The sequence below is a fragment of the Pangasianodon hypophthalmus genome, chromosome 16 (assembly GCF_027358585.1).
Source record: "Pangasianodon hypophthalmus isolate fPanHyp1 chromosome 16, fPanHyp1.pri, whole genome shotgun sequence".
NCBI lineage: Eukaryota > Metazoa > Chordata > Actinopteri > Siluriformes > Pangasiidae > Pangasianodon > Pangasianodon hypophthalmus.
Window position 1 is genome coordinate 9507589 of NC_069725.1, and position 19245 is coordinate 9526833.

Consider the following 19245-nt stretch of genomic DNA (forward strand, 5'->3'; position numbering starts at 1 on the left):
ATACGAAATAGATTTATGCAGTCTGTAAATCAAGACAATGATATCCTCGTGAGCAAACTGATGCATTTCATTGTAGATAATTCACAAAATGAAATCAGATTGAAAATGTGATTTAGGTTCAGAGATTAAATTGGGATTGCCGTTAATTATGGAAATCACTCTACTCTGTACAACATATCATACTGTATATGCCACTGTCACATTTAGTTAAACAATACACAATTTTAAAATTATGTACATGTTTTTATATGTATGTATTTGCTGGCAATGTGTGTTTGAACATTTATATATGCATAAAATGATATAATATGCAGATATTATATATCAGATATTGATATATATCAGATATTATTTTACTTTAAAAAATTTCTATTGTAAATGTATATCTTATAAAAATGACCTTATTTTATTTTATGTACTTAAATGGCATTATACACATTTGGGGAAATGTCAGACAGTATAAATAGCACACGCAAAAGCAACCATAAATGACTTATAAACCTGAGTACATATTTAAGATAATGCATTTTATATAGTATGTCACTACAAAATCTGGTCTGTTAGGTTATAAATCTTTTCATCACAAACTTGCACATTTTCTGCATTCCAGATAATGTTAATAAACAATTCGGTAGATTAAGTATTTTTAGTTCAATATTAATTTGATTTGAATGATAAGTTTCTCTCAGTTTCTAAAGAAGTGCTCTCAACTTTAGTGCAGATCCTCTGTATTTAATGCAGTAAATCAGTTCATTTGTTTAAGAAGACCTTCACTAAAGGTGAAATCATTTCTAAAGAAAAGGTCTCACCTTTTGTAAAGATCTTCTTAAACAAATGAACTGATTTACTGCATTAAATATAGAAGGAATTCAGTCATCTTTGACACAGATTTGAATGTGAGCTTCCTTTATTTCAAGCACAGGCACATCAGCACCAGAAAATGATTTCACCACCAAAAGCCCCTTCTGACTCACTGCCAAGAGATTCTTCTCACACTTGAACAACCTGCTGTTCGCAAGGAAAACCAAGCAAATCGCTGAATACAACAAAAAAAAAATTCCACTTTACTGCACACGTCACTGAACATGTTCACAACTGATAATATTTTATACTTTGTATATTTTATACTTCGACTTTATAAATCTAATAAAATATAAAATGTAAAAGAGTATCATTTACTGTCATTTCCTTTTATTATGTAAAGTAAAATCCACCTTGGATGACTTCTATATTAATCATTATCAATAATATGCGATCTTCAGTGGTGTTCAAGATTTTGTATTGAAATTCATATTCATTCATTGTATTGGATTTTTTTTTTAGTCTAAGCATCTTTCAATGACATGTTGGGCTGTTTTCACTTTGGTTATTGGTTTTCTCCATTACTCATAATGCCATTTTTTTTTTTGCTTGCTCATAGTGGTAACAATGGGATGCAACGCTTGTTTCATCTCTACCTACAGAGACCAATGCAGCAGCACTTTAATCCTTTAATCTGTCCAGCTCTCTCAGCTCTTCATCTGTGACACTGAACATCGCTGAAAAATGGTGAAAGAAACTCTTGCTCTTTTCAGGAGTGTTCTTTCTAAGAAAGTCGTGGAAACTTAACATTTCTCAAAAGGTTCTGTTTTAGTACAACCGATCCATCACTGAAAGCATCTTAACCTCATCTATAACTGTGTGATTCAGCTCAGGCTCTTCCTGTTTAGAGACAGACAGCACAGCAGAAATGCTGATCAGTCAGCAGCAGCTCTCAGTTCTGGAGCTGCATGACGTCAGGGCGAAGAACCGAGCTGAAAAAAAAATGTGTTTCAGAAACTTTTTCCCTAAGTGTTGTTGATTCTCTCAACAAGCCACAAATAAGCAAAACTGCCCTTCCATTTACCATATAGTGTTGTATGTAGACTTTGTATTTGTATTGTGTTTATTATACTATATTTTATAATCCGCAATTTTGTAGGTCTGTTTAAATCTTGTTTGTTTGTGTATTGTATGTTCTAAATTCATGTACACTTGTACATTTGTCCAATAAAGTGATTCTGACTCTGATAACAGTCATACCTGACCATTCTCACGTATGTTTCCAAATTATTTCTCCTATTGACTGCCATTGTAACTGCGCTAGCAATGTCCCTGAGACAACGTCTCATGGCAATAACAAAAATACGGCACCAGCAGACAAATCAGCATCAGAATTGCTAAGCACATCACAAATATTTCAATATAAGCATATTTATTGTGTTTCAGTGTTTTCCTTTAAGAATCATATTATCGTAATCTGCTGAAGCAGACTTTGGAACAGACTTAACATCTTGGAAAAAAAGGCTCTCTGGCACAGCCAAATGGATGTCTGACTTCTCTACTATGTTTCAGCAAAGTGGTACACTTAATGCAATCACAGCTTAAAAAGAGAGAAGTGCTAGATAGCAGCTACTTTATTAAGACCTAAGTGTCGTCAGTCTGTGAAACAACTGCAGATGTTCAACTACATGCCAGGATGACAGCGAGCCCACATTACGGCCAGACTGCCACTGTCAAAAGGTGCTATAAAAAAAAAAAAGGTTTATTGCAACAGGTGACTGAAGCCTTGCTGGTCAAAAAGCAAAATTGTGCAGCATATTTCACCTCATTTTATTACAAGAGAAACTCATAGAAACAAGAGAACACAGTTTAAAATTATAATACATTACAGAATGAAACACTACACAAGAAATGAGAAATGAATGTGCAAATATTAAGGAATATGTCACTGTCTCACAGTGCTGAGCAGTCCTGAAATGGAGGCTGAAGGGATAAAATGGAGTTCCTTCTTTCTCTAGGTTAACGTGTTGAAGATGCTGGACAGGCTTCGCATGGTGACGAGTTTCTGCGGCAGTATACTTGCTGATTGCTTCGTTCTCACTCCTCACAACAACCAGCTAAGACACTGCCAGAGAAACACTCACAATAGCCTCTTCTCTTAACACGCCTCCTCTTCTACTTTCCTCCTTCTCTTCCGCTCTTTTACTTCTCCTCTTTATTTTCCTCGTGCTCTTCCCTTGAGAACTCATTTTGGATATACACGTCCTACTTCCTGGAAGCCTTTGTGTCAGCAAGCAGGGGTTTTTATGAGCTGTTTCTTGAATGTCCAAATGTTTTACTATAGCAGCTGATGACAGACAAGTGCAAAAATTTCACACTAAGGTGTAACAGTCTTGAAGTTCTCTTTTTTAACAGAGATGATGAGTTGATTCTGTGTAAAAAAAAAAAAAAAGTTATGAAAGTGGTGTAGGTTTCATGTTTCATTTTAACTTTTGGGGAACACGATGCTCATGGCATATATAACAGGTATTCTTTTTATACTAGATATGAGCTATAAAGCTATTTTAGCTCAGGATATACTACACTAATTGTGCACAGTAATTCAGTGTCACTCAATATCCAAAATACTGTTACTTTAAACACTTCAAATGACTGTAATTATATTTTCAGCAAACATGTTTCACTGTCACGCCCTCTTTTACCTGTTCAAAGTTATAAAGAGGTACCTCGGTAGTCCAGAGTCTTACGCATTACTTTTTATATAAATTTATCTGACACCATAAGCAATGTAAATGCACAGAATAAAAAGGAACCAGTATAGAATAAAATTGAAATGACTAAGAATTCAGAATACAAGACAACCAGTTGTGGACAGCAACCAACCAGGGACTGGGAATACGGCATGTAAATATTCCTCTGAATTTGTTTGATATATTACAGAATGAGACATGAGCTGTGTGTGTGTGTGTGTGTGTGTGTGTGTGTGTGCCCGTGTGTGTGTGCGTGCGTGTGTGTGTATTCATATGGGTGGAGGGCATATACAGTCACTCCGTAGTTACATAGTCCACAAAACACTCTGACCCCCTAGATACAAAAGGGTGTAATCTTAAAAAAATAAACTAGACGGTTTTAAAAAATAAACAAGAAAAGGCCCAAAAAGAGACTTATGCGACTTTGTGTAGGTAAGTGCAGTCTTTTGCCAATGTGTCTCTCTAGGCTATAAACTATGATCACATTCTCAACCTCATAAAAAGTGGTGACTCACTATATTTGCCTTAAAGAACTTATTAGATGAGGGAGTATAGTTTTTTTGGTGTGTGTGTGTGTGTGTGTGTGTGTGAATGTGTGTGTGTGAGTGTGTGCATGTGTTGGTGTTTCTAAGAAAGGTGGCTGATATGAACATGCCGTAGGAGTGTGAGAGGAAGAAAAGTGGTAGAGCCCAGGCTATGAGTTGCTGAACACCCACAGAGACAGTGTTCAGGTTTATCAGTTGGTATTCCCCACCACTGGGTTATTTTAGGTTACTTGCCTCTCTCTCTCTCTCTCCCTCTCTCTCTCTCTCTCTCCCTCTCTCTCTCTCTTTCTTCACTGCTCTGACAAAGACATGGGTCTCACAGCTGATAGAAGCCGGCCTGCTCCTCTCACTTACAATAGAGAAGGAAAGAAAAGGATGAACAAGACAGAGAGAGAGAGAGAGAGAGAGAGAGGTTGAGAGAGAGAAATCAGTGCCTGTCAAGGACAATGTGGTCAAGCTTTATGCATTACTCTCACAGTCAGCAACTGCAAGCTCATAAATCCCAGTGTGAAACAGTGACCCTCATTCATCACACTTGTGTTTGGTCAAATCTGATCACCAAATGCGAGTACACAAATTCTGTCAATATCTGTACGAGCAAATATCTATATGGAGTGCGTGTAAATATTCAACAACCTGAAATAATACCAATATCATCAATAATAAGAGCAAATGTAGCAAGCAGTAGTAGTATAGGTAATAAAAATAAAAATGAAAGAACGTTACTAACCACAGAAACCTTGTACTAATATATAGCTAGTGAGGTTAAGTGTCAAGTGTCAGTTTATAAGTATGAATCAGAATTAGCAAATGTGAATCTTTGTCAGCTTATTAGCCCTTGAGTTGAGTAGTTTGTGGTGCATTTGTGTACAAGAGGCACCATAACACCGTGACCTGGACACAGAGGTTTGGACAGGTTTGGACAGAGGTTTTTGAGGTTATAACACAATCTAATTTCAACACTAAAACACATGTGCGATTTATTCATTTTGTTAGTCTGATTTTTAATGTTTCATTTTTTCCCAGAAAATAAGGTTTGTTCAGGATGGGAACATGCCTCACCTATACTTATAGATAAATCATTAAATAAATCTGACCTATTATAGTAAAAAATATATCAGATAATTCAAATAAAAATCTAGCTATAAATAGTTCACGTTCCAACTGATTTTGATATTAAACAGCTTTATTTAAAAAACGCAGCACACCTGTCCATATCTATCTATGTATATACACCTACAAGCTTCCATTAATTTCAGTTAAAACAAGGGATTGGAAAAGCCAAACCTTTCATACCGTCCTTTCCTCTGTTCAAGTAGTTTTAATTTATTGATCGATTTTATTTTAAGTTCTCATTTTGTGCTTACCTTCTATGCCGTTTCTGAGGCTTTGGAAAACACCTCTAACTCAGCTTCACTGAAATTTCTTTTCTCCTCTTCATTTACCTCTTCCTTCCGATCTTGAATAACCACTGAATGCTTTCCTATTATTGGCTTACTATCACTATTATTAGGATGTATTTCATGAAAATTAGATATGAGGTATATGAGGTTAAACTGAGGCTTGTATTCATATGACATTTAAATAGTGGGCGGGAGCTTGCATCCATGCAGCTGAAACTGATTCATCAACTGTGTTCAAATCATGCTTGTTTTTATGCTGCGTGACAGTTTCATGAATCATAGACTGATTCATATGTCTTAAGTCTCAGATCTGCGCTTGTTTCTACAGTTAAAATTAAATCGATTAATAGAATACGCCACCATTTTGCAAAGTAATCTCTGTTTATTGCATCTGTATAGTGAATGTGCGATTACCACAGACAAGAGTTTCCATGTTTCCCTGCATGGATAAAAGAATAAAAAACATGTTTACTTGACACTCACTTAGAATGGAAGTATAAGGACAGTTGTTAGGGTATAGAATGCTTTCATGAATTACATGAAATTTCATGTATTATATAGTGTAAATAAGGATAATTACATTTCCCAGGATTGAAAAGTTGTAGTTATATGGATGTGTACTGTAAACATTTATTGATGTAACTGAACAACTGCCCTCAAATGTCCATTATAAGTGAATTTCAAGTAAATATGTTGTCTGGGTTTTTTTTCTCAGCATATGGAAACATCAAAAGTCTTACCCATGGTAATTACACATATATTACAGAATTAGTAGTTAGAGATTGGATTGAAATATTGAGTATTGAATATTCCTTTAATTAGTGACCTCACTGTCATAAAGCCTCATTTTCTATCATTATTTCCAATATGATAAAGAGATTAGAGAGACTAAATATTTATCAGGTGAGAGGAAGGATGAGTGGAGGGATGATTGGAAAAAAAATTCTGTATACTGCAATTATACTGTGATGTGATTATACAAAAATTGTGATATGTTTAAATGAACTGGTCAAACTATCATGCAACGTGGTTAATGATTGGTCTGTATTGTTTTTAACCCACATTATTTATGTCGTTGGATCACATGAAAGCTGTGATTCATCAAAATAGCCAGCGAATCACTCATCTAATCACACATCTTAGACTCTACTGGATGCTCACCACAGGTAATAAAATGTATATAATCATTGAAGAGGACAATAATGTACTGAAACAGTAACTTATCCACCTCTGAGGCTGTGCTTCCAGTATCGGACAGTCTGGCACCATTCATGCTGTTTTATGATAGGTGCTGACACAACATTCCAGGGGCCAGATGTGTTATCAGTGCTTGAGCAAACACACCTGTAATTAGGAGGCTATTTCAGTTCCTGCTCTGCTTACTGCCTTATTCAAGAGTCATTTCGGCCAAGGATTGTGGGAATGACTGAAAGCAATTGAGTCAAACTGAAACTGATCTTGAGTTGAGCAACACAGCAAGTAAGCTTAAACTCTTATAATGTATAAAGTCATACCCAATTTTTTGTTCTCCCCATGAAAATTACAAGCTCTGTTAAATAAATATTAGACACACTTCTAATCTAGTTATCCTCCTGTTCTATCGTCTGTTTCATTTTCATATTTAACACACCCTGTTGGTCCTGCAATGCCAGGTGCGTGCTGTTGCATCATTGCACGTCACCTCTTTACACGCTTGCTTGAGGCGGAGAACTCTTTTGACTAGAAAAATATGTGAGCCGACATGCCACTTGTCTGATCACATGTTCAGCACAAAATTACAGGTGGATCCAACTGCCAGTGCCACTGAAACTGATCGAGGTAATGGTGCAGTAAAACACATCATACTCATAAACACAACCTTTTAAACACATTGTGGTCATAAAACCATCAATTTCCAGATAATACATACATGGAATCTTTCCACCTTACCTCATAGCAAAAGGAAAGAAAGCTGTCACTGTTTTTGGCCTAGACTATGCAAAACTTACAGCCTCACAATCCCTACCAACAACACACACATACACACACACACACACACACACACACACACATACAGAGGCACAAACGCAATCAAAAACCTCGTGATCTCCTTTCTGCTACACTTGCCAAACTACAGCGTCGTGTTCGTGCGTGTGTCTCATGAGGCAGACGAGGGCACATGACGGCAGGAATTCCATGCTGCCTTAACCCTGATGTAATCCCTAATACCGGCCTTCAGGAAGTAGGGGAAAAACATGCGACTGCCAGCCGGCACTCCCCAGCCCTGCCACCAGCGTGTGTGTGCCTGCACACCTCTGACACATGACCTCCTTACTGATTCACATCGTAGCTCTCAAAAATAGGTTGATATAAGGGATTTGACATTCCTAACGTCCTGAGTCATCATCTATACTTCTCTCAAATTTACTCACAGTGTGAAAGTGACGCTATAGGACGCTAATCCTGCGTCTGGTGGTCGAAAATGAAACCCTCAGGAATAAAAAAATCCTTTTAGACATAGTTTTTCCTCCTTGTTTGTTGTGAAAATACTACTGCTTTTTGTAACTTCCTGTTTACTAAACGAGTTAACATCAGGCACCCAAGGGTCACATGAGGTCATGAATAGAAGGTTTACATAAAAATGACCAAGCTATTGTATATGAAATATGGAAATAAGGTAGGAAAGATGGAGAAATGAATAGAGAGACAGACTTAGGGAACACACAGAGGCACAAAGAATAATACATAAATGAGCTCACCACTGTACCTGCTTTTTTTTCTCAGTCACTGCAAGAACATCTGATGAAGCTGCTGTGAACGAAGAGTATAGAAATGATAGTTATTCTCTCGCTCTCTCTCTATCTCACACGCACACACACACGCACACGTATTGTACTATCACTCTGTCCATTCTACCACAGCATACACAGACATTCCACAAGCTTAATCATCTTAAAGGGAAAGTACTTGTCACCTGAGGCATGTGTTGTATATGCCCTTTGTTCATTTCAAAGTGCTGAATGTTTGTGTATTATATACTTATTTTAACAATATATGATAAAAAATATATTGACCCTGGGTACAGACCTGAACAACAGTGTAGAGCTTAGAAGACCTTTTTTTTTATCATACTGCAAAATATCTAGTATCTGGGTTGCCGCAAAACACAGTGTCACTCACAAAGCTCGCTGTAAAGCAGTACAATGGGTGTCAATTAAATTGATCTCAATGTCACTAACATTTTGGGATTTGATGAGACAGATCGGGGGGAAAAAAAAGTCACTCTAAATAGAAATGCCTGAAAAGAAGAACTAAAAAGTGAAATAAAATCGTATCCCCCAATTTTTTCCTAAATATGTCAATCTTAAAAAATGAACACGGATGAAAATCTCTTATGGGATATCCGACAGTAGCCTCCGCACTCTCATGCCCGAAATGACTGACAAGGGGGAAACTTGCTACCGTCCCACCCAAAAAACAGGAGACAGTAAGGAACAATCTGGGAAGACAAAGTGCAAACACTGCATTCCTAAACAGTATCAGTTACCTCAAGAGACTGGTGATCAATGCAAGCTCTATTTGTAGAACCGGAGAGCATTAATAATTTAATACCTCACCTTTCAGCCAGAAAAATGCACTACTAACATCACTGCATTGCTTCTAGAGACTGATATAAGCATACATACTAAAATAATATAGCTTCATGGTATATGCTTTGTAGCATTTTCAATACTGATATCACAGAAAGCTGCAGTACGCAAATGAGCCTTCTAACAAATCACACATGTTTATGGTGTGCTGCGAACATCCTGACCAATCTCATGTCATTCAACAGACGATCTTTTTGATCAAAGTACTGTGTTAAATCTCAATGTAATGTAATGCAATGCAATGTAATGTCACAGTACGATATTTTAGCAACATCATGCAGTATATATCTATACATTTTTTACATTGTTTCATATAAATTTTTATTGTATTTTTATATTGTTCAATATCATTTTTATGTATAGTGACCCTAAATACACAAGATTCTGTCTGACATTCTGAACATTATAATAATATGGCTCAATATCAAAATTGTCACAGTTCCCTTACCAGTCACTATATAAATGGATCAAAGACAAGACTGTCTGTGTTTGCATTCAAAATATTAATGCATATAAATATTATATATTCCACAATTAATTTTTTAAAGGTCTTAACAGGAAAATAAACTATGTTATGGGAATTTTAATATTATTTTAATTTTATATTATGGGAATTTTAATTGTATTTGTTAAAAATAATGGACTGCATTACAATTCTAACATCAAATCCTTAAAATGTAAAAAAAAAAAATATAGAAATTAATATATATATATATAATTAATCTCTGGGAGCCATTTATAAAGATTTAAAATTTTTTACTGTTTTTAAAACTCCTGAATTTCAATCAAAATCCATTTAAAGAACATCTTTTGGAAGACTAAATTGTTATACAATATATATGTCAAAAAAATCTAAATAAATTATATATCTATGTTCAAATATCTGCTAACTTACCTAATGTCTCTTTGGGCTGCAGGAGCAGATTAACCGTCGCTCTCTGTGTGAAGGAACAGACTAAAGTATGGTAAAGTTGGGGTTTTCCAGTGAAGGGACAACCACCGACATAGTTGCTGTTGAATAAAAACACAAACCACATTCTATGATCACACACACATGATCTCAGAGACTGACAATTCCTTTGCTTTGTTAAGCACTAAGTGATAAAAAGCTTTAGATGGGCATTTCCAGTAAGTAAATTGATTTCCTCTGTTCCTCAAATCGGCATTATTTGTTCAGGGAAGGGGCCGAGGTGACAGTGGGTGTAAACTCACACTTCACTGAACATGGCGGCCATGGCCATGAAAGAAACATAAGACTTAACAGAAGTGCTCAGTTCAGCACAACACAACATGTCAGATTTACTAAAAATATTACGGCTGTTGTAATTAGCATCATCACATGCAAATAATACATATATGTATATATTCGAGGTTTAAATGTATGACCAGAGTTACATTTACACTAACTGTATTGTATTACAGTGTTGAATTACCTTATACAAAGTTTAATTATCACCTAGATTATAGAGTTAATTATAGATTATAGAGTTAACACCTACAATATTGACTTAACTCCTACAGAGAACTTAAATTAGATATTACAGTGTTTAAGTTTACTTATTACAGTGTAAAACTGACACCCACAGTGATGAATGAACTCCTTCGAAATTCAAACAAACTAAATCATGGTGTTAGATTACCTCCTACAGACTTAACACCTTTACAGTGTTGAAGGAACACCTACTCTGTTGAGCTGACACATAAAGCTGGACACAAATGAAATGTTGGGTGTTAATTCCACACTGTAAGTGGTAAGAAAGACACTAAATAAGCAGTTTTAGAGAGAAGGGTGTTCACACTACCTGTGACACACACCCCAAAAGTCTCTTACCTAGTCCAGGGGCTTAAAGCTGTAAGTCCAGTGCACAGAACAGACACACAGAGGTACCGGTAGAAACAAGACGTGTGTAGTTGTCTTTACCCTGGTCAGGGTCAGTGTGCAGAGGGAACAAACAAACACACAAACACACACACACAGCTGCTGTGTTGACCACAAACCCGAGCTGCCTTCAGACAAGCCGGTACAAGTCAAGGCATGTTCCTGTAGAGCAGAGAGCGCCCCCTAGAAAGAAAGAGGAAGGGGGTGAGAGAGAAAGAGAAAGGGGGAAGGGAAAGGAGGGGGAGGGAGAAATGGAAAGGGTGAAGAACAAGAGGAAAGACAGGAGAGACGGAAAAAGAAATTGGGATAGAGAGAAGGAAAAAGAAATTGGGAAGAGGGAAAGGTAAGAGTTTGGTCCATCAGTATCAGAGGTAAGAGGATAAGTGAAATATTTATTTTATTTACTACTGTGTCCTAAGTCAAAAAGCAAATATTCACTTACACATACAATATTTACACATGTGCACTCTAACTAACTAACTAACTAACTAAATAAATAAATAATGTATATGAGATGTCATATAAATAATTTTATATCAGTGCTTAAAGTAAACCTACAGCTAAACTGTAAAATTTAATAATAATAATACTTGACATTAACATTCCCATTCTGTGTCCATATACATTTTTTACACAATTATATCATTTAAAATATGATTTTATATGAGTCATATGAATTATTATGGATAACAATTGAGCCTTTTGCTTGTTTCTAAATCACGGAGAGTCGAAACTAGGAATAATAATATCTGATCATATCATGGAATAGTCTGATTATAATTATATTGAATTATTGATCCTTTCTACTGTAACATTTAATGCTGGACAAAACCGGCATCATGATTTAATACTGGAGTGAACTGTAAAATCTTAAAAAGCTAGCATGCATCCATTGCACCCCCTGTTGGAGGAGCTTTATAAATGGACACTGAACCTGACTATAGTCTTCTTTAACACTCTTTTCAAGTGCCTTGTCTGAAAGCTGTTTAAATGAGGGTTTATTCAAAACCAGCAGTCCAGGTGAGGTGTCAGGCCCACACACTGTTAGCTCTAATCCAAGAAAATTTTCAACCACGATCCTAAAGCAATATAACTCACACATATTAGACACTAAACAGCTTAATATTAAAAGTACAATCCCATCATGTGCTCATTTGTGTGCATACACTGTGAAGTCCTACAGTCTTAGCTTTCCAACTGATGTATTCCCCACTGATTATAAGAATTAATTCTTTTTGTGGTTTAAGCCTAATTAAGTGTGAACCAATTGGACGTCTCTGCAGGAGGCGGGTGTAGTGGATGCTTACAGTACGCGGGTTTACAAGCGCAGCACCCTGGAGTTACAGCGTAGCTCAGCAGTCTCTCTGTCTTCCTCTCTCTGCAGTCTGGGCTACTGTACAGTAGCTGGACGGTGACTGCACTCCACTCTACTGTGTCCAAGCACTTTCATACTGATGACCTTATCAATAAACGGAACAAAGTCACAAAAGCCAGCATTTCCCATTTCCGCTACAGCGCACTCTTATACACCTTGACATTTTCTCCCCATGCTTTGGTTTTGCCCCACTCTGATAGAGTTCCTCGCTTACTCTGTTGTTTTTTTTATTTTTTACTTTTCCTATTTGCAAAAATCATGTTTTTCAATGTTTATTTACCTCGCGCTATAACCTGCATGTGTATTGAACTTTCATGGATTGGAGTGTGGGCCTGTTAAGAGTGAGGGTGCACATCTGCATGAGTGTGTCCCACTGCAGAGATCCCCCTTACACATGTGGCAGAGTGAGCCAGAAGCTGCAGTGGCCATTAAGACAGTGATAGGCGAATGGCCTACTGCATTGGAGTCCCATTTCTCTTGAGTCATCAGAATCCATAGAGCACGTTCCCTATATGAGGCTGAAACACTCCACTGATTCCCTGTGTCTGAATTGTATATAGGGAACAGTCTCGGTGAAGTGTACTGCTTTAAATCTGGCACCATTTTGTAATGAAACTACATTTATTGGCAGTAAATGATCTGTGTCTTTCATTATTATACAGCAAAAATGACTGAAAGGGGGTTAGGAAAATATATGAATGGCATGCACAGTGAAGGGGACGAAGTGTCTTCACCAGGATAGCCGTAGGAATTCTTAGTGGAGCAAGTTCAAAGCTTGCTGCATTGATTACATCATCGGGGGAGGACTAGAGCACTGGTACGGGACAATGCACCATTGGCGGAAAGTGTATGTGTGAAGGGGGTGGGGGTGGGGTGGGGGGTAGGAGTGGTGGTGGTCAGGCTAATCTGTCTGTTTCTTTGGAGTCTCCTGTATACACAGAGGGCACATTGACGCTCATAGCTGCCAAACTCAGCAGCAGAGTCATTCTTCTCTCTTGCTCTTGTGCTCACTCACTCATTCCCTCCATGTGACTGCATTGCTGCTCCAGGCTAACCCAACACTGCAGGAGCTGTGCTGCAGGACACTGCAGGAGAGTCTCTGCTTCTCTCGCTCTTTCTTTCTCTCTCTCTTTTTCTCACTGTATCTGCTCACATGGGATGGAAATCAGGAAAAGTGCTGCATGCTTTGCTGAGTTTTTTATTGTCCCACAGGAAAAAAAAAAAAAAACATGCTCACATTGCACTATACCAGGCAGCTGCTCTCTGGGGAGCTAGAGTAAGGTAAAGAAAGAGAGAAGGAGATCAGGAAGAGATTGAAAGGGAGAGGGAAGAAGGGAGAAAGATGGGACAGAATAGTGGTGGTGGGGGGAGGGTGTGTGTGTGTGTGTGTATGTGCAGAGAGTGTCAGGTGAGTGCGGCAATTTGCAGCAACAGCAATACCCCAATCCTCCCCCTTTATACCCCCCCCATCCCTTCCCATCCCACCACCATTCAGCAAGGAGCTGCAGAAAACTGCAGTTTCTGCTAATGATGTCAAGCTGTGAAATCTGACAATGATGTATCACTCCTCACTCCATCGTGTATAAAGTATAAAAAACTAAATCTCTTGCAAGGCCCTGGATATCTGAATGTTGAGCAACGCCTGAAGCTCATTGTGTTACCTTATCAGTGAGAGTTTACACACTACTTTAGCGTGAGGAAACAAATCAAATAAAGTCTACGAGCGAGCTTTTACTATAGGCTGATGTTTATTTTAATAGCATAGATTCCAAGGGCACACTTGGACACAATGCACACTTTAAAAGAGGGAAAATATAAGCCTGCATCACAGGAAGAGTTATGTGTCTATAGATAACCCGCCATTGTCATCGCCCTCCACATTTTTCTCAATCTGTGTGCACTTCTTTGGTCAAGTAGTGGCCGAATGGTGGCTAAAGCCTAAGTGTTCAATTACAGAACAAATGAAATTAAAGAAACACTGAATCCAGTCGTATAATCACCCAAATATCAGAGTATTAGCAGCTCCTTTTTACCATTTACAAAGACACACACTTATCCACACTAAGGGGGCTCTTGTGCACCTGGTCAGTTTAGACTTAATGTCAAAATCTTCTGTCTCAGCTGTAGGGTTTTTGTGGATGTGACACTGCTAGATGACATGCACCGAGCATTCAGTTCCGCAGTGGGAACCTTCTGTCCCAGCTAGGCCGCCCTCGAAAACTTGTCTCCACTTTCACTTCTGCTGCAAACTGCTTAACTCTTTCCCTCCTGGCACACACATACTAAACATATAGACAGGAAGAGGCAGAATGCAAGCTGTAGAGAGAAACTAACGCTTCGACATTTCAGAATCCTAGAGCTGCATGTAGCATACTGCTGACTAAGATGGACTGATATCTTGTATTTGTGCCTGCATGTATAGACCCTGCACCCACACGGCTCCTAATTCCCTCCTACATCCGGCCTCTTCGCCTGTCAGAGAGGCTTGCTCTGCTATTTAAAAATCATGCCATGTGTTAGCTCACACACGGGAATCATTCGCCGAGCCGGCTGGTGCAAAGCAGTTGGCCACGCTTTGCCAGAACAGGAGACTCAATGCAGAAGAGCACTCATCATGTAGATCCTTTACCTAGCATCCCGAAGAGCCTGGGCCGAGTGGAAGAATTATCCTTCCTTCCTAGGATAATTCTCAAGCACCTGATCTACACCGTAAGGTGAAAAGTTATTCCCTTAGCCTTTGAGAGATAAACAAAGTTCTGTATACTCACTCAGCCTTGTGTTCACTTCCCAGGATGTGGAGCCTCTGCTGTGTCTCTGGTTGACTTCAGCAGCAAAGTTGACTGCAGCATCGCCTGCTGAACGGAATGACATTGTTTGCGCTCGCTCCCTCTCTTTCCCTCCGCCTCGTTCTGCTGTCTCCCTCTATCTCTCCCTCCCTCTCCCTCTCCCTCTCCCTATTCCTCAGTGCGTGCTCGCTGGCTCTTCAAACTGCACAGCTCAGCAGTGTTCCCCTACTGCCGCAGCAGCTCCTGCATGAGCGAGTGTGCCGTGACTTTTAAAGGGGAACGCAACCTGGAGGGTCAGCGTGCACCTCAGCTCCCTCCCACTGCCACCACCGTTACCCTCCACCCCTTCGGCTGCATCAGCTGGACAAGACGCTCCTCAAAAGGGGGGGGGGAGATGAAGAGTGTGCATGTATAGGAGGGGGCACCAAATCCAAATCCCCTGCTCCGGATAAAGGGGTGACCCTTTTTGAGAGTGAAGTGTGCAGGGAGCATCCGTCATTGCAGCTGACACTGGCCTAAATCCACATAATGCGTCTACGCTTAGAGTGGTTTGGCAATCAGGGCTTAATATATGGAACTACATTCAAAGCCACATTCTTTATCCTTCCTGTTTCTTTCTCTGCTGTACTCTTGGCAAAGCATAGGAGCAATAGGAGGAAAAGGAACGTGGAAATACGACACTTCATTTTACCAGCATCTTAAGAAACTGGATCCAGGTACATCCAAGGTGTATCAGGAACCAGCAGGTCAATGGTCTGCGAGTGAAAGAGATCCATTACCAGTGGCATGCAACATAATATCTGACACAGGAAGATCACAAAGCATTTTGACAATCAAGATGATTGTAGTGTGGTCTCATGTTCTATCTTAAAAGCTGCTTGGCATACAACTGAAATCCTGACAAAAAAAAAAAGCAGAGAATGTTATTAATTCGGTCATATCGTGTGAGAGTGCAGTTAAAGGTTTGGTCTTCTCTGGGGAGGGGAAATCAATCTCGACTTCACTGGCTCCACATCAGCAGTGCTGCATCTGCTGCATTCCTGCAGCACAACCGTTGCTGTATCCATTTCTCTACACCACACTCTTAGAACTTACACCTTTATGAAGGAAGGAGGTTTGGATTCTGTTAAAGAGAGACTTCAAGGAATGGGATATGTCTCTGTATGTCTAGTGACCTGCAAGAAAAAGTAACAAAATGGGTCGATTCATGCTTGCTGATCTTGGTCCTATAGCAGTTCTACTCATTTTATATTTCCAAATTTCTTCTGAAAATAGAATCACAATATAGTGATTTATAGCCTGTTTTATAAATGTATAACTACAGAATCACAGTATAGTGATTCTGTATATATATATAGAGTAAAAAAATGCTTATCAAAGGGCACAAAAAAATTGGCTGACCATATATGCTGATCTAAGTCCATCGATCCTACTCTTGCATGACCACAGACAATTACACACACCCTCACATGCACGCTTGCATTCCTGGTCAGGCCTTTCAGCATCACTGCACCACTGCAGCTACATCGTTCATTTTCACATCCTGTGGCTATTTTGACATGTTTTCACCATTGCATCTCTCCCTTGAGCGGCACACTTCGGTAATGGCATCTCCATTGATAAATAAAACAGAAGCGAAGGCCCTTTTACATGGCTGATCACATTACCTCGTCTCACCTGACACTGAGTCAGCTGTTACAGTGTCCTCTCTAGTCTTGCTGCATATACGCATGCATTGGCTCTAGGACAGCTGCTGTATCCATGCAGGTGTACTGTAGCTGTGTGTGTGTGTGTGTGTGTGTATGTGTGTGTGCATTTAATTTGTTTGTATCTGTGTGTTATACATCTAAAAGTGATCAAAACCATGTACACAATAAAAAAGAAATTAAATTAACAATTACTGCAGCAGTGTGTGCTGCATGAGGCTCCTGTAAATGCTGCATTGTCTACTGAAGTTATTCTTCGCAGGGGTGATTTATATAAATGAATAATGAGATACACCAGAGTCAGCATGCAGGCATGTTCGCTGCATGTGCTGCTTTGATGCGGTTTATTTCTCCAGCCTATCGACTGGGCCAATAAACATAAAAGCGGCATTGATTTTATACACTTCCCAGCAGTTCTCTGTCACTCAGTCAGGTTAGTGGTTTAACTGAACCGAAGTGCTTGCTCAGTCTGTCCCCACTTGGGCCTGACAGGGACAGCTGTCCATGCAAAGAATACAGCTCCAGCATGATCCACTCTCCCTCTCACAACCAGCTGAGAGTGCTACAGAACTGACACAGGTCTGCCGTTAGTCAGTTGGTCAGACTAGCACAATTCATTCACGAAGCCAGTGCCTTTTCGATGACCTCATTTTTTGGAAGCAGGGCAAATTGCTCTCTAGGCCAAGACTGGAGCAGAACACACACACACACACACACACACACACAGGTTTGTTTTACTATCCTTGAGAGAACCTGACATAATTATTAATGCAGCTAATTAATGCTAGGCTGCACCTAAATCTAACCCTAACAATAATCTCAGTATCCAAAAGGAAACCTTTTGACCCTGCAAAAACTCACAACTAGCTCTTGGCTGTGCAAAAAAACAGTCATAAGGGGACAATTTGGCTGTTTCTATGGCTAGCATCTCCAAAACGGCAAGTCTTGTGGGGTGTTCCCGGTATGCAGTGTTAGTACCTACTAAAAGTGGTCCAAGGAAGGACAAGTTGACAAGGTGACAAGGTCATGGGCGCTCAAGGCTCACTGATTCACGCGGGGAGTGAAGGTTAGCCTGTCTGCTCCAATCCTACAGAAGAGCTACTGTAGCACAAATTGCCAAAAAGGTTAATACTGGCTATGATAGAAAGGTGTCAGAACACACAGTGCATCACAGCTTGCTGCATATTGGGCTGTGTAGCTACGGAAGGGTCAGAGTGCCCATGCTGACCCCTGTCCACTGCCAAAAGCGCCTGCAATGGGCACACGAGCATCAGAACTGGACCATGGAGCAATGGTAGAAGGTGGCCTGGCCTGATGAATCACGTTTTCTTTTACATCACACACACACACACACACACAGAGGTTTGAATTCTGTGCACTGTTTATGTAGCAGATCTTTTATCACCTAGACTTTCCTTTCAAGAAAGAAATAATACTGAACCTCTTGAATAAAGAAACTCATACACTTATTCTCATGTGTGTTAGGCAGGATAAATGATACAAAAATGCAGAAAACCTTCTGCAAAACCTGTGGTCTCTGTGTTTATAGAAGTACAGAGCAGGTGGACTAGACTCGGATTTGTATGTTTGGATGAAGTTCACTTGCTGCTACGTTGCCATCTAAGCTGCAGCATTAGGCAGATTAGAGTAAATGCTGCATGATGGATCGGCTGCCTCTGGAGTGGCCATATGTACATGTGAGGCACATGGCAACATGGCTTCATGCGAGGAAATTAGTTTTGACCCCATGAGCCCAGGAACCTCATTCCAGTGATCTATGCCAAACCCAGAATAACTAGCTCAAGTAATTCGGATTTTGAAAATAAACTTTGCATGCTTTGCATTCCACTTGTATTTTTACACACTTTGGTGGCAACTCCTGAAAAAAGCACTTAATGAAACTAGCGTGCATGGATCATTTAACGCCTCAATTAAATATTAAGTGGTTCGTTGAAGTCTAGAGTGGTTGGTATTCACATGCCCATGGTATTACATGTGATATTAACACAACAAGAGAGAAGCAGAGATTTCTCACATGTTAATAATGTGCTTGGTTGCACAAAACAGCATCTTATTGTACCTCCTTGTACAGTAAAAGATGTGGAAGGATGCATATATAGACCTTCTGAAGATCCTGATAGTAAGAATGGTTTCTCTCAATGCTGCATTCCTTCTAATAGTGTTTAGCCAGAGGGAATGTAAACTGCCATAGGATTAAAAATACAATAATTTCCATAATAGCATTTCTATGACCTTTCTCTGACCACTGTTGAAACTAAAGGTTCGAGAAATATGCACAAGCTTCTACAATTTAACATTTTATTGCCATTACATTTACACCAAATGGACCAGAACCTCTCTAATGAGAACA

The 19245-nt window shown here is 39.2% G+C and overlaps 1 long non-coding RNA gene across 4 annotated transcripts; it reads right to left on the reverse strand.

Annotated features, from left to right (window-relative positions):
- Positions 1-1494: 1494 nt before the first annotated feature.
- Positions 1495-15370, reverse strand: LOC117599283 (uncharacterized). 4 transcript variants are annotated; one of them, XR_004579745.2, is made up of 5 exons: positions 15151-15370; positions 10960-11190; positions 10024-10139; positions 8238-8289; positions 1495-3232 (listed from the first exon to the last, which is right to left on the reverse strand). It is a non-coding gene; the product is annotated as an uncharacterized LOC117599283 (long non-coding RNA). The 4 variants fall into 4 exon arrangements; XR_008304085.1 differs by having other exon boundaries at positions 8246-8289; positions 15151-15369; XR_008304084.1 differs by having other exon boundaries at positions 1495-8289; positions 15151-15367.
- Positions 15371-19245: the final 3875 nt, after the last annotated feature.